This window comes from Mesocricetus auratus, unplaced genomic scaffold (assembly GCF_017639785.1).
Source record: "Mesocricetus auratus isolate SY011 unplaced genomic scaffold, BCM_Maur_2.0 Super-Scaffold_6730, whole genome shotgun sequence".
Taxonomy (NCBI): domain Eukaryota; kingdom Metazoa; phylum Chordata; class Mammalia; order Rodentia; family Cricetidae; genus Mesocricetus; species Mesocricetus auratus.
Genome location: NW_024429184.1, coordinates 86,148,884 through 86,159,133, shown reverse-complemented (window position 1 = coordinate 86,159,133; position 10,250 = coordinate 86,148,884).

Sequence of the window (10,250 nt, the reverse complement as noted above, 5' to 3'; positions counted from 1 at the left end):
GTCATTTAAAGAGAGTGGCTGGAGGTGGCTGTCCTATATTGCCTTCAGACATAACATGTCACAGTCCATAAACTACCTTCTGACAAACCATTGGAAACTTCTGAAAATCCAGAGTAATTCTGGGGATTATTATTTTCTTTTCTGATAAGGAAATTGGAAGCAAGGAGAAGGAATGACACATTGACTGCCATAGGCCTTATGAAGTAATTCCAGCAATTACACTAAGTAAATGCCATATTTTACCAACTTCATGTAGTTAATCCTACTCTTTGATTACGGGAATACTATCACAAATCTTTGTGAATAACTGAGAAGTATTCCAGGATTGTGCTTAGGACAGAGATCACAACTAGTTAAAGTACAGAGAAGGAATGGCAGTGGAATTCTCCGCTACAAATGTGACTACTGTACTACACTCATAAATCCAAGACTTAAGGAACATCTCAGAGGAAGGGGCAGAAAGACAGCAAGAACCAAAGGATGGTAAAGAGTGGTGTAAAATACTATCTTCTAGACATGGCAGTGTCTATGGTCCCCTGTGCAAGATCAAGCCAGTCAACATTGCAGCATGAATAGAGGAGGAGTCTGGGGTAGGCAGTGGCAGTTGAGGGAGTGAGAATCTGTTTTCAGGACTGTGGCCACTGGTATGTCATGCATTGTATTCCAGTGGTGGTCCTCCCCTCCCCATCCAGTGTATATGAACAACACCAAATATGGTATCCCACTGGTGGTCCTACATCCCTGTGGATATGGACAACATTAAACATGCTATGTCAGTGTTAGCATGTGGTGACACCTTATTTGTACAAATAAAGTATGTCTGATGATCACAGGGTGAAGCTTGCCACTAGCTAACAAACAGACAGGAAGTGAGATGGCTTGGTGGAGAAAGGTTATAAACAGGAGGAAACAGGAACTATGTCTCTTTTCAGCTGGGAAGTTGTCGAGGTAAGGTGTGGCTGTGGCTTGCTCCTTTATCTCTCTGATCTTTCAGCTTTTGCCTTTGTGTCTGACTCCAGGCTTTTATTATTAAGACCTATTAGAAGCTTGCTACAGTGACTCTACACCCCAGTGTTCATAGACATTAACACTAAACATTGTATTTTATAGTGGTGGCCCTACACACACCTCTGGGTATGGGCAACACTAAACATTCTATTACAGTGGTGCTCCTACACCCTTATGGATAATGCTAAATGGACTCCATAAAAGAAAAAAGAAAAAAATTAAGGATATGAAGTCAGGAGGAGGATATAGGGAGCCACCCAGGGAAAGTTTTGCAGTAGGATGGGGAATGAGGGTAGATGCAATCTAAGCACATTTCATACATGTATGACGTTACCAAAGAATAAAATTTTGAAAATGAGTTACCCACAAGGAGACTCCTTGCAACTGCAGTCCCACTTTCTTCTAGATTTTTTAATTGCACCCATCAAACAGATGTAGAAAGAGAATATGGATTAGTAATGGCTGTGACTGCTGCTTGTGTACTCTGACCAGAACAAGTTGCATATGACCCCTGAGGTATGAGCCTTGTCGTAGTCTGTCAAACAATATGGAAATGCTACAGCCTAGTAAATGCAACCTCTGAGTCTCAAGAACATGTACTATAATTTCAGCCATTCAGGATGAGGCAGGAACATCCGAAGTTCAAGGTGAGCCTAGACCACATAGTTAGGTCCTATCTCAAAATATGATAAAAAAAAGAGACTAAGATGTAACCAGGTGGCAGATCATACATCTGATAGGTGTGAAGCTCTGGGGTCAAACACAAAAACAGACAAAAAAATTGCTTTGTTCTTACTACCATGGTATTCTGTCTCTACATCTATTTGTTCCTGGCCATCACGTGGGTCTGTGTCCCATTAGCATATGGCTCTAACACTGGGCAGTGTCAAAGAGGTACTGTCACTTTGAAAAGAGAAAAAACATGAACTCTCTGATGACAAGTAGGTTGAAGCCCTGACCTGACAAAAATCATGAAACCTCTCTGGACTGCCTTTCAGACTTGTCCATGAATGTTTCTGACTCTTACTATTTTTAAGAAGCCCTTATAGTAGGTGGTATATTGTAAAACCATACAGGATAAAATAATTAAATGGAGCGAGGCGGTGGTGGCACATGCCCAAGAGGCAGAGGCAGGTGGATCTCCGTGAGTTCGAGACTAGCCTGGTCTACAGAGCAAGTTCCAGGGCAGCCTCCAAAACAATACAGAGAAACCCTGTATCAGAAAATCAAAATAAAATAAAATAATTAAATGGAAAATGTTTTGTTTTGAAAATCATTTGTCCTGGATAGTCACTGTTTCCATCATTACACTGTTTGGAAATATTGGGGATCATTCCCATAAAGGGATCTTTTGACCTCCAATTACTAACCACAGGGTCCAGGGTTTCTGAGGACCCATCCAGTCACCTGCTGAAAATGTCTTTCATTTCTGTAATTGCAACAGGCAAATTCTAGTCACACACACACCCCTAAACCGAGTGTGCCTGGAAATACTGGTTTTCTCCTGCCCCTCTTGTCTGAATCCAGAAGTGTGCGTTTCACTGGAAGTGGCTGGAGGTGACAGGAAGGCGAGCGACATTCAGCAAGGAGCCGGCTCAGTCAGGAGCCTCATTGTACCCTCAACAGTCGTGCTTCTTCACCGATCCGCAGTCGGCACTCCACCTTAAGAATGTCACTGTTGCCTTCTCTTCTCCCACTTCCGCATGAACTATCGGACAGAAAATCAATGCAAGGCCCCCTCTAGCTGGTCAGACCTCAACAGTTTTCTGTGCGGCTTCGCAGTTTTAAGAAACGCAGTCTTTCAAACGTGGACCCTGCCTACATACTGGTCCTCTAGCTCATTTTGCCATATCCTTCTCCAGCAACAGCCACCGACCCACTGTGAGTAGCCTGAAACGCCTATCCCATCGCCTCTAGAAATACTCAGAAATGACATGCAGCACACCCTTTTGCATGGTGCCAACATTATCTGAAGGGTTGCACCTGTTAGGTATTAGACTATGTTTTTCCTTTCATTATTTAAAATGACTTTGAAACTATTGAGCATATAGCCCACTAGAGTATGTACAATCAAAGTTATGGTAACTTTTTGTATATGAGCAGCAAATTCTCAGTGGAAGATAGCAAGTGAGATGTACTGTGCACACAATTGCTTTGTGTAATCCTTGTGCATTTCTGGGATACAAGTATCTAGGATGTTTTGATATGGTATTCCTTCAACTTTGACTAGATAGTACCTTTTTTATTTTCTCTCAAAATGATTTCAACAAATCCTAAATGTTACTATCACCTCACACATTTGCCGGACTGTTTTACGTGTCTGGTTGGTTTAACTTGCATGTCAAGAATCATGAATTCTGAGTTTGATTGGTACAGTTTTTCTGTAGGTGTTGACCAGAAGGGCTATTTATTCAACAAACTGCTGACTATTTGTCATTGGGTGGTCTCTTTTAAATGATTTTTAGAACTTTGCTGCATATTCTAGGTAAAGTAATCCCACTATTTGCATTTTCTTGGTTGTTACTATACTTAGCTTTTGTTTCATTTGAATTTTTAATAAAGCCAAAGTCCCAAGTCAAAAGTTTTCTTAATGATTCATGCTTTGCGAGTTGTCATTGCTGTTCATCACTGAAGGAAGTCAAGACAGGAACTCCAAAAGTGCTGAAACCTGGTGGCAGGAGCTGATGCAGAGGCCATGGAGGGGTCCTGCTTACTGACTTGCTTCCCCTGACTAAACCAATCTGGTTTCTCATAGAACCCAGGGCCACCAGCCCAAAGATGGTACCACCCAGCATTGGCTGAACCCTCCCACACTGGTCACTAATTGAGAAAATATCTTCCAGCTGGATATCATGGAAGCATTTCCTCAATTGAGGCTCCCTCTTTTCTGATGACTCTAGCTTGTGTCAAGTTGATATGCAAAACCAGCCAGTACAGAGATTTTAAGAAAATAGTGACATCACAACAACAAATAATTTTCCCCCTGAAAATATTGCTTCATTCCTTACTATTTGGGTGTTTAATCTCCTCCCCCACAGCACATGGCCACATGTTAAACAATGATGCATTTAGGGACATAATCCTTTTTATTTAAATTAGAAACAATCTTATTTTATTTTCTATTATTATTTATTTTTAAGTTTAAGTTTAGATTAGAAACAAGGTTGCTTCACAAGTCAGTTCCAACAATCTTATTTTATATATCAATGCCAGTTCCCTCTCCCTCCCATGCTCCCATGCCACCCTTCGACCTCCATTCTCTCCCTCTTCTGCTCCATAGAAAGGGTGAGGCCTTCCATTGGGGATCATCAAAGTCTGTCACACCATTTGGGGCTAGGAACAAAATCTTATAGAAAACAAAAGACAATAGTTCCAATTTGTTTATAAACTAGTAGAGCTATTTCTCCCTGCTGTAGTTCACAGTTCACTAGTTTTCCTGACTCTTCATGTTCCAGAAATATTTGTGTGGGGTTGCATTTGATCGAAACTTTCAGCAATAAAGTTACTAATTATGGAGGTAAGGATTAATACCTTCGTAATAGTAATTTTCCTTTTCCAAGATCATGTTTTATCTTTCTATTCTAATTTTTGTTGTCATTTAGTTACATTTTTTAGGTTCTCTGCCAAGATCCTTACTACACATCTTTAATCAAGTGTATTTGTACTTGCCTCAGCATTTGTGACTATTTGAAACATCATCTAGTTAGCAGTTATATTAGGTTTGTTTATTTCATGTGAAGAGAAGCACTATTCAATTTTTGAGTATTAATGATCTAGGGTTTAGTTTTCTTATTTTCCAGCCTTTCTAAAATTTCCTGTTAGTTCTAATAACTATCTATAGAATATTGGGGCCTTTCCTTTTTTACAGAACAATTAATATTCTTTTATTGTAATTTTTATTTTTTCTCTGTAAATTTCATATCATGCACCCCAATCCTACTCATTTCTGTCTTCCGTATCTGGTCTCCACCCTTGTAATCTCCCCAAACAAAAAAAATAGAAAATAAGAATTAAAAACAAAAAGGTGTCACCACAGAAGCTGTGGTGTGTCACAATATACCCTTTTGTCCAACCAGCTTTACTTGCAAATGCTCATTTCAGTGAGTCATTGGTCTAGTTCAAGGCCTTTGGCTCCTGCTAGACCATCTATGCTGGACCCACACCAAGACTTCTCTCCAATATCCTGCTGTTTTCCTGAGTCATGGAGATCCTGCAGCTTCATGCACTCCAGCAGGTCATCCCTGGGGTAGACATTGGGGTGGACGGGTTCAAAGCTCTGGGTCTGGGCCTAAGTGGTAGCTGAGTTGGTCAGCCCTCAAGCTCTTCCCCACCCATGCCATTGGTCCAGCTCTCCCCAACCGGTGCCACCAGGGCCAGCTCTCCCGCACTGCCCAGCTGAGGAGTGGGACCAGCTCTCCCGAGTGCTTTCGCAAGCAAGAGCCTGGGGCAACTCTCCCATGCCCACATCATCCATCAGGCCAGCTCTCCCTTACCTATGCTTAGGCCCAGTTCACCCATACTGCCCAGGCGAGGGGAGGGGCCACCTGCATCGCATCACCACTGACACCATCATGTGGTGTCCTATTAGAGACCGGTCCAGTTCAGCGCAGTACTCAGATACCAACATGGCCTCAGATGAGCAGCCCAGACCAAGGAGGTCCACATGGTTTTTAGTGGTGACACAGGCCACAGATGTTAACACAGACCCTTGCTGCAGAAGGACCACAAAGCCAGACACTGCCCTCAGTGACAGCACCAGTCCAGATATCACCGTGGCCTCAGGTGGCAGTGAAGACCTCTCACATCAGGCTGTTCCTCAAGTTTCTCATCTCTTCATAGTGTACAAATTGCTGATTCTGTTTCTCTCCTCTCATCTCTCCACTACATACTTGCTCATCATATAGGTACCCACTCCCGCCCTCACCTCTGAAGTCTCTGGCTGTCTTCCGGCCCAGGTCTGCACCAGCGTGTTCCAGTTAATACTATTAAAAGAAGAGCGTGTTATCTGTTACTCTCTAATGTATCCCGTCTCCCTCTCCTCTTCCTCCCATTCCTCTTTTTCCTCTCCCTTCTTCAACATCACCCTCTCTTCCTTCTGTTCCCAATACCTTCTTCCTCTGCTTATTGCATGGTGCTGGCTAGGACTTGCATAAAATTCTGAAGCTTATTGACTGGACATCCCCATTTTTGTGCTTTTCCTAACTAACAAGGGCTGCTTCCAGAACTGGACAAGTACTCAATGTTTACTTGAGGCTTTTCATGCTCAGAAATATTTTCTTCTTTTCCTAACTTTCTTTGTTTTGCATTTGATTAATATTTTTAAATAACAAACTGCTATAGAAGTTTTACTCACTTATTCTCTAGCCCTTAAAACAATCATGTATAATCAGCTAATATGAATTACATTATCCTATTTCTGATGCTAAATTATCTTTATGTTCCTGATTTAAACTACTTGTTTGGGCTTTTAAAAATATGCCAGTGGGCAATAATTTGGGGTTGCTTTACTTAAGATGTGTGAGTATATTTCATAATTAATTTGTACTTATAAGTTGCTTTTAAAAAGTTTTGTATAAGAACATAGTTTGCCATCATATTACAACTTCTGGGAAAAAGAAAATATGATGTGATAGATGTGTTTTTAATGCTTTGGTACTAGGACCTGAATTGTTGTTTAGTTTTATCTAAAGTGTATTTAGATTTAGATATTTCTAGATATTACAACATTTGTTAAACAATTTTTGATAGAACTATCTTAAGTTTTACATATCTGTTGTCATTCTTTTGCTCTCATGACTGTGTTTTATTTTTTTAAGATTTACTCATTTTTACATATGTATTTCTCCACGTATATGTATGTGCACCAGGTATCCAAAGATGCCAGAAGAGGACATCAGATGCCCTAGATCTAAAGATAATGTGGAAACTAGGAACTATATCCAGGTCCTCAACAAGAGTATATAGTGCCTTTAACCTCTGAGCCGTCTTTCCAACTTCACATTTTTCCCTTAAATAAAAAAACAATCTTTTTGTTGATGTCTTTTGGTCGTCTAAGCATCTTCACTTTAGTCTTCCTTCTCCTCCTCCATTTTCTTTTTCTTCTTCTCTATACTGCTAAGTTAATTCTTATTCTGGTTATTGATTTTAATCATTTTGTTCAACATAAGATTTCCTTTCGCATTTTCTTTTTGTTGTTTTCTTGCTTTATTTCTATTTTTTTAACCTCCCTTTCCCTTTTTATTTAACAGCCTAGGCCTGTTCTTTAGTCTTTAGATGCTGAGAGTGACATCCAGACAACACTCGGGCCATCTTAGGATGCATTCTTCCTCCTGCTCTATCACGATTTGAGAGACAGACAAGCAAATCCAATCATCAGAAGGCTTGGCTTGGTTCCTTGTGAGGAAGTGTTTTTATCAGCTCATCTGCCAGTGCCTGCAGAACCCCATAAAACTAAGACTTTTAACAGTGAGTCATCAATGGCACTTTCCCTTGCCTCTTCCACAGCGATGGGCTTACCTCAGTTCCTGACTTCCAACTGTGAGCTTGGCCAGGTATGCCCCTATGTGGGTGATACACATGCTGACAATGCTTCCTGAGTTAGAATCGGGTGGCTCTGTGCATTCAACCTGAACGACACTTTGTGTCCCATTGTGCAGGCTTGTATACACCTCTATCCTTTGTGTTGTTTCATTTTCTCATTGTATCTGTAGCTGCCAAACGTTTGAGATAGAGTTCTGTGAAAGAGTCAATTCACTTTGCAATTGTATTCAACTCCTGCAAAACTACTTCTTAAACATTTCTTTCCTGTCTTTTCTAATGCCTGGTCACAACTATGCATGCTCCCTGTTTCTCATATTAACAAATGGAGGAAAGAAAAGAGATAGTCTGGACAATTAAAAGAGAAAGAAAACTATTGAATACTATTTCAAAACGTTTGAAATAATTAAAACAATCAATAACCACATTGCTCAAAGTTCACAAGTAGTGTAGGCTTGAGCAAGGACTTACAAAGACTGAAGCCCTCTTTGCCTGTGATTCTCTTAGCTTAACCTTTCTCTGACCCAGTGTTGCAGGAAACCTAGTCATAATGGAAATACTTGTGTCTTAATTCAATTTAGTGAAAAGGAGTGACCTCCTATCCTTAAAAACCTCCAACCACCCTGTAAGAGGACTCTTTCAACAAAATCACATTATATATTTAGTCCTAAATTAAGGAGCAGCATGGAAGCCGGGATTCTCCATAAATCAACCTGCCCTGTCCTTTAAGCTAAAATCAGTCTCCCTAACCCCTCTGGAGCTAGAAAGTGTAGAATGGATACTGAAGAGTCAACCCCAGTGCTGGTCCAACAAGTAATTGACCAATCTTTTAATGTCAGCACATTAAGTAATTTAATTGATATGGAAGAGATTATAAATCTAAGTTCAACAGCATTATTCAGGTTAGGTTTAAGAAATATGTGTGCTTAAAAGTTTGTTCTGTGTGTAAATAAGATAGGAAATGTTGCTTAAAACAAATAAAATCATTCACTTAATATATTCAACCCATGTGGTTGGTTTGTAATGACCTTTTCTTCCATTTCAAGGTCTTAAATAACCCTAATGTAATACTGCTGGCAGCATCATTATTGCTAGTTTCATTGTACAAATGAGCACTGAGCTTATCGATGACCAGATGCCAACTAGATATAGTTGTGGAGAACGAGGACAGTGAGATAGTTGGCAAATCTGCTCTTTCTTCACACTTGATTGGAGGAGATAAGCCTTGGCTTGCTCAAGCACCAAGAGGCAGGCAAGAAGGGGACAGAGATTTGAAACTGAGTTGTATAATTTGGCTTTTCTGTGTTTCTTCTATCAAATATGAACATAGTGTTACCAGAGTGGAGATATACAGATACCAGAAATACAATAATAACAAGGAGCTGACAGGACCTAAGCTAGAGCTTGGGGTCAACTGCAGTTGAGCCTAGTCGGATATGAAGAATGTATATAATTTGACCAAGTTTAGGTTGATGAATAGGAAGAAATAAGTGCTGCTTTAGGCCAATGGCTTTGCATATTGTTTTGCTGTACAGCATTTTTGGTGCACAGCTAACTGATACAGATAGAAAATAGAATGTTAAGAGATTATTAAAAACTTAAATAAAAAAATAACCACTGAAATGGCTCAGTGGTTAGGAGCATTACCTGCTCTTTTAGAAGACCCAGATTCAACTCCCAACACCCATATGGTGGCTCACAACCAACTATAACTACAGTACCAAGGAATCTGGCAGCGTCTGTTGGCATCACATGCCCATGGTACACATGCAATCATGAAAGCAAAAAACCATACACATAAAATAAAAAAATAAGTAAGTAAGTAAATTGGAAGAGTGAATTTAATTACTCAAGATCACTTGGAAATTTTGTTGGGTCAAAAGTCACACTGAATTCTTCTGCCTCAGAGGGTTAGTTTTTCTAAGACATGCATGAGCAGGCCACCATGGTGGACATGCGGCAGGCAGTTTCACCATTTATCTGTGATAACAGTGTTTCAACAAGCAATCTTTCCAGCCAGAGTATCACATAGACAGAGATGATTCTCTCCATTACATTGAGTTTACCAATGAGAAGCAAAAAGATGGTTGTTGAAAATGAGAATATTAGGAAATAACTCATTGCACTGCACTTTCAAATCTTTTGTCCTATCACACATAAACTGCACATTTACTATGGGGCTGCTTTACTCAATGAGGCCTTGGTAATCATGTGACTAATTACATTTACATTTTTTGGAACTTAAAACTCGCTTCCCCAATCAGAGTAGATGCCTTACCCGCACTCAGCCACCATGTGCTGCCAGCAGATGCCACACAGGGTTGCACCAAAGCAGAGTGTTTCCATCATTTCAGACATTTCCTCTGGAAAGCATCCTTGTACACAATACGCAAAATAGTTCCATCTTTTCAATCGATTCTAACAGCCCATTTGCAGAGCTTTAGGATACTCCCAGCATGCTGTGCTTCACCAGGTATCCCTTGTGAAACGGGTCTCTCTTGAATTTGAACATGTGCAGTCCTAAGAATCTGTCAGCAAAGCTGGATGGTGATGCTAAAGAAATGTGTATGGGTAGTCCTGAACCTGGCCTCCTGGTTCAGCTGGAGCTCTGGGGATGAAAGAGCTGCCACCTAGGTCCACAGCATCTGGAAACAGGCACAGCAGCCATGCAGCTGTGCTTACCTCCAACTCACTGCCAAGCTCAG